This window comes from Pinus tabuliformis, chromosome 3_2, assembly GCF_031772625.1.
Source record: "Pinus tabuliformis cultivar Carrire ecotype Pingquan chromosome 3_2, CPIR1, whole genome shotgun sequence".
Taxonomy (NCBI): Eukaryota; Viridiplantae; Streptophyta; class Pinopsida; order Pinales; family Pinaceae; genus Pinus; species Pinus tabuliformis.
In genome coordinates this window covers 3852688-3859087 of record NC_142302.1, presented here as the reverse complement: position 1 = coordinate 3859087, position 6400 = coordinate 3852688, and the positions used below count along the sequence as shown (strand labels likewise).

Sequence of the window (6400 nt, the reverse complement as noted above, 5' to 3'; positions counted from 1 at the left end):
TTCTCCGGTTTTGAGTCTGATGCAGGTTAGTCCCATAAGGTGATGGTGCACCAACATTCAACAAAGCATGTTGTTGCATGTTGGTTACACAACAATGTGCAATAACACTTGCTGCAACTTCTGCCACATTTGCATTTGTATTGTTAAGAAGGTCAGTAGTAGATCCATTCTCTGACATTGAATCATATCATTTTTTGGAGCAAGTGTTGACTAGAAAACTTGAGATCAAACAATTTAATGTTGTCAGCATCAATTCATGGGCAGGCCATCTTTTACAATGCAAATTGTGGATCTAGTTGCAAGGCAACAAATCACTAGATTTAAACCCTAACCAACCAAAACTCACACTAAGAAATGTGACAACTAACATAAAATCGAAAGCTTACCAGAGAAGTAACATTTTGAAGATGGCACAAATATTTCCACCACATCAACTTCCCAAAGTACCCAATCTTGAGTAGTTTTTTTGTGTGGGATGTCATGGGTTACTCTATTCCTCCATGGGGGAGGGCCACCATTTGCATGCAAAAAATTCCCATATCGTGTTTTAAGTTTAACATGAAAGCCATCCTTGATGGGTTCCTACTCAATAGATGAATCCAACCTTAGTGGTACAGTTTGCAAGACCTTCTTCCCTGTCATCCCCAGAAGAAATGGTATCTTTGTTGCTGTCAAGTATTTGTTATAGCAACTTTTCAATCTTATCACAGAATCACCTTCAATAAATTCAACTTTCCATCTTGCATTTAGTTTTGCACCATCTCTATCCTGAGTAACTATCTCCTCATCCTCATCCGCCCAAAGATATTTTTCATGATGGCTTCTAAGTCGTACTGACATTACCTTCTAAAAAATTCCATGACTACTCACTAACCAACAGTTCATATTATGTAATAAGAAACGATGAATTAAATAGTAGTCTGAAGGAAACTACCGCTACCAGTCTAGTGTAAACATCAACAGACAACAGGATTTGTTTATGAAACTATGGATAGATAGAAACAAAAAAACCTGACTCCTGAAGAATTCAAATTCTAGAAAGAAGTAAAACAATTTCACAAAAAATTTGAGGAAAACTATACCAGATTTAAAAATGCAAAAACGTAGTTAAAGTTTCAAATCCCCTAATCTTGTCAAAACATTCATTGTGAAACAGGGTGCTTTTCCTTCTGCACCTTTTCGAATGATGCTCTGCTATTCCTGCCCCTGCTTCTGCTAATACTGCCACCCAGAGCCACGCATAACCGTTCAAAATCCAACAACGTGCAATAGCACTTGTTGCAACTTCTGCGACATTTTCATTTGTATCGTTAAGAAGGGTCAGTAGTAGATTCATTCTTTGACATTGAAGCATATCATTTTTTGGAGCAAGTGCTGACTAGAAAATCATTTTTAAAAACCTAACACCAGCCTCCACAACCTGAGATCAAACAATTTAATGTTGTCAGCATCAAGACATGGGCAGAGCATCTTTTACAATGCAAATTATGGAACAGAGTGCTTTGCCTTCTGCACCTTTTCGGATGATGCTATGTTATTCCTGCCCCTGCTTCTTTGCTGTTGTCAAGTAATTGTTATAGTAGCTTTTCAATCTTATCACAAAATTACCTTATATAAATTCAACTTTCCATGTTGCATTTAGTTTTACACCATCTCTATCCTGAGTAACTGTCTCCTCATCCTCATCCTCGTATCGGTAAAGCTAGTTACAACTTTTCTCCATCGATTTAGAAAACTCCATCAAATTTTTTCACAAGATCTGAAAACTCCTGCATATTCAAGTTGTACTGCTCAGTGCTGAGAGCTACTAGAAACTGTAACTTCCTCAAATATGTGCACAAGGTCTGCAAATACTTGCACATTCAAGCTACACTGCTATGTTTGTAGTTGTGTGTCTTTTGACCACCATTGATAAAGTCCATGAGCTACTTTGAATTCCCTGGGCCTAGTGGAATTAATAAATAGATTTGCAAAGGGCGAACAATAAATAAAATAATGAATTAAAAGTAGAACTATGAGCAGTAAAACTCGACTGAGCTCTGAAATAATAAAAATATTTATAGATTGTCAAGTTTATGATTTCAGTAGAAGCAGGCTTCATCTTTGATATGTTCAGCACACTTTACCTGAAATAAAAGACCGTAGAAGAAAGGCAACCCAAATATGCCACACACAAATACAAGGATGGCTATAATAGATATATCCCAGATTCTTGACATGGTCCTCCTTGCATCGAGGCCAACTTTATTCTGCAACGAAAGGGAAATATTAATTTCATTTAGGCTAAACTTGTGTTTGATTCAGTCTTAATAGTGACCATGTCCTGTATTCCAGTCAATATGGACTGAGAGTTGAGAAAGTGATGACAATTAATGGCACCCTAATAATTTCTAGAAAGTTAAAACCAATGGTAGTAACCTCTAATCGATGAAAATAAAAAGTAAATTGGGAATGTTAGAAGGATTACTTGTATCAAAATGGAAGCAGCATAGTCTTAATAATGACCTTGTCCTATATTCCAACCAATATGGACAGAGAGTAGAGAAAGTGATGACAATTAATGGCACCCTAATAATTTCTAGAAATTTAAGACCAATAGTAGTAACCTCTGTTCGATGAAAATAAAAAGTAAATTGGGGATGCTAGAAGGATTACTTGTACAAAATGGAAGCAGCATTGTGGTCTACAAAAATAATGGATGCAAGCAATGATCCAGGAATGACTGCCAGGAAAATCTCCCATAAGGGAACATTCTTCAGCTTCACTAAACTCCCAAGCTCAGCCACTCCATCGGTTTGAAATCCAGTTCTGGGAACAACTAGTCTTTGAAGGTTTGACAAAAAAAACTCTCATAGATATTTAGGGGTGTCAACTCTTTTTCTAACTCCTGGCAGTGATCTCGCTTCTTATTTCCAAAATATTAACAAATTTGTTATTTAGAAAATATAAACATATAAAAGACAGTGAGTTGATTGGTCATTTATATGTTATAACCGTTGTAATAGCATTCACAATTGGTTACCAGATTTTATGTTTTAAATCTTGCGATGGCCATAGCTGGTCATGAATAAAGATACAATTAGTTAAAGTTTGGACTCAAATTTTATACCCAAGTTTTAGTTTTATTTGGTGCAATTTTCTGAAATCAGTCAAAATCTGGAGTTGAGTTTCTTGCCTTTTGGTAGCATCTTTTTGTTTGATGTATAGTTTCATCTCTGTAACTAACTATTCTGCATACGTTAATCAATGTGAAAACGGAGGATGCCTGGCTAACAAGAGGCTTATCCTTCTCAAGGCTACGGATAATTCAAACTTAAAAAATATTACAAAAATAAAAAATAAAATATTCTGTTTGGGTTGTTATATTGGAAATGGAATATCTTTAATAGAAAATTAATTAAATATATACGTTTTCACAGTATTTATAATGTTCTGTAAATTTTCAGAAAGAAAATGAATACTAATTTTTTTTAAATAAATTAGATAATACATTTTAAAAACGTATTACACGGTTTATTTGCAAAAGAAAAACTTTTATTACAGAAAAATAAGTTAAACCACATACATTTTAAAGACAAACTAATTTAATACCAAAGAATTTGTTATCAAATAGTTGCCAATTTTTGCTAAATAATTAAACATATTTCTCATGTAGCATAATATTTGTGTCGTAGATGAAACCAAAAACTTCAAAGAAGACAGATAGGAAAAAGTGTTAAAAATTACTTGAATTGTTGAGAACAACGTTTCATTTGTCTCATCAGAGGTGTACCACACACCTACCTACAACAACATTGTTTTGGATTACAATAACCCATTAAGGAGAGGAGAAATTTAGCGCAAAGAGCCAAAATAGCTGAAATCTTACTAATAAAAATGGAGTCGCTTTGTTCATCGTGCTTCTATAAGCGTCTTTATCTGTGCTTGAAAGTTGGCCTTGTTTGAATTCTGATGGCGATTAGAAAATGAGACTTGACCTCCTTTCTTCATGCCAGTGATGTCTACAGCTCTTTTCTCTTTGCGCTCGTCCATGGCTATCCGTTGTTGTCAGCATTCCATGCTGCACAATGTTCTGTCAACTTCGCCCAAAAAGGGGAAATCAAATATTTAACAAATCAGATCAAGCCAGATTGAATTAAACAAAACCCAGAATAATTGATCAATCAATTTACCTATACATGTAGATGTCCTGACCATCGCTCATGCGACGGTTGTAGAGATGGAAAGCATCGAGGAAATGGACGGGCTCCATGGGGTTTTTAGAATAATTGTAACTACATCACTTTCTGCAATAATTGCTAGTGGAAAAAACAGGACATTGTCACCCAATTAATTGCAAAGAAGGCATTTGCATCCACCAATCCATTTATCATGAGGGGTTTTGGAAATAGACAACGGACAAATGAGGGGTATGGAAACAGACAACAGACAAATGCAAGTTGCATAATTTTTCCATGATTCCATACCCCATATGGAAAAAAGGAATCTCGAATTTTTTTGGATTCAATGACAGAATATGCATATCAAAGTCGTGACATGCTTGTAGTGCGATTAATTGGTGGAGACCCCCATTTATTCTTCTCTCCAAGAAACCCTCAAGAATCAAGAATCAATTCATTACTTGTGCAAATTTTCTTGGATTTGAAGGCTGGTAACCCTTGTTCTCCAAAATAAATATTTGTAACATTGTTTTGAATTACAAATACCCATTACGGAGAGGAGAAATTTAGAGCAAAGATCCAAAATAGTTGAAATATTGCTGACAAAAATGGAGTCGTTTCGTTCATCATGCTTATGTAACCGTTTCTGTCCGTGCTTGAAAGTTGGCCTTGTTTGAATTCGGATGGTCATTAGAAGACTTGACCTCCTTTCTTCATGTTAGTGATTCCCGCAACTCTTTTCTCTTTGCTCTCGTCCATGGCTATCTACTACTATCAGCATTCCACGTTTCACAATGTTGTGTCACGGCCAAAAAAGGGGAAATCAAATATTTAACGAATCAAATCAAGCCAGATTGAATTAAACAAAACCCACAATAATTGATCAATCAATTTACCTGTACATGTAGACGTCTCGGCCATCGCTCATGCGATGGTTGTCGAGATGACAAGCGTCGAGGAAATGGGTGGGCTCCATGGGGTTCTTGAATAACTGTGACTACTTGGAATTCCAGGTCCCATATGAAAAACAAAGGAATCTGGAATTTTCTTGGATTCAGTGACAGAATCTGCAGATCCAAGTCGTGACATGCTTTTAGTGTGATTAATTGTTGGAGCCCCCCATTCATTCTTCTCTCCAAGCAACCGTCAAGAATCAAGAATCAATTGATTACTCGTGCTAATTTTCTTGGATTTGAAGGTTGGTAACCCTTGTTCTCCCCAAGAAATATTTGTGTCACATCACTGTCTGCAATGATTGCTAGTGGAAAAAATAGGACATTGTCACCCAATTAATTGCAGAGAGGGCATTTTCATCCACCAGTGACCAGTCCATTTATCATGAAGGGTTTTGGAAACAAACAACGGACAAATGCAAGTTGCAGAATTTTTCCATGATTCTCAACGATTACAAGATGAGAGAAAACATTATGAGCTTCAACCTTGGAGGAATGGGCAGCAATGCATGGAATGTATAACCATAGAACCGGAAAACCTCTTCCACTGAAAGTAAGCAACAAGCTCCCACACTCAACACTCAAAAACTTTAGTGTTGTGGTGGAAGGAAGACAGGTAGTGGAAATAAAGGAATCAATTCACAGTTCAAGCATTTAGGAATAGGCTCATGATTCACTCAGTTGACAGTTCACGCAGTTGTGGGTGGTGGGATTTAACAGTCAAAGATCCTTCAATAGTTTAACAATTCAATCGAACGGCGTGAAAGGGTGCAATGTGATCAAACGGTGCGAAAGGGTGCAAAGTGACAGCCTAGGGGAGTTTTTCCCAACAGAATGCCTTACGGCATAACTACATGTAAGGAATTGTCGAGTAATTTCAATTCAGAGCAAAAGAGAAGAGGTTATAAGGAAATGTTTGGAAAGAATATAGAAGCAAAAACATTGCACAATAAGAAGGAGACAATTATGTGTTGTGCACCTAAGCTAGAATTGTATTGCTCGTTTATAATTCAAACATTATGTATGTTGTTGGGTAAATCAAGTAGTCTTCATTGTATGTCATTGTTGGTAATTCGTGTTCCTTAATGAGATTGGAGCTTATTCCCAAAAGGATTTGTCTATAAATTTCCATAGGATTGTCCAATATTCTTTTTTATGTTTTATTAGTTTATAAATGAGTGTTAAATATAGTTATTTATTTATTTTCTGTCAAAGTATAAAAATTATTATTATTATTAACAATAATTAGAGAATTGTATTAAGCAAATCTTTGTTTGGGGACACTAC

General features: G+C 35.8%; 1 pseudogene; it reads right to left on the bottom strand.

Moving 5' to 3' along the window:
* Nucleotides 1-363: 363 nt before the first annotated feature.
* Nucleotides 364-840, bottom strand: LOC149179525 (uncharacterized; annotated as a pseudogene).
* Between the last annotated feature and the right edge of the window lie 5560 nt (nucleotides 841-6400).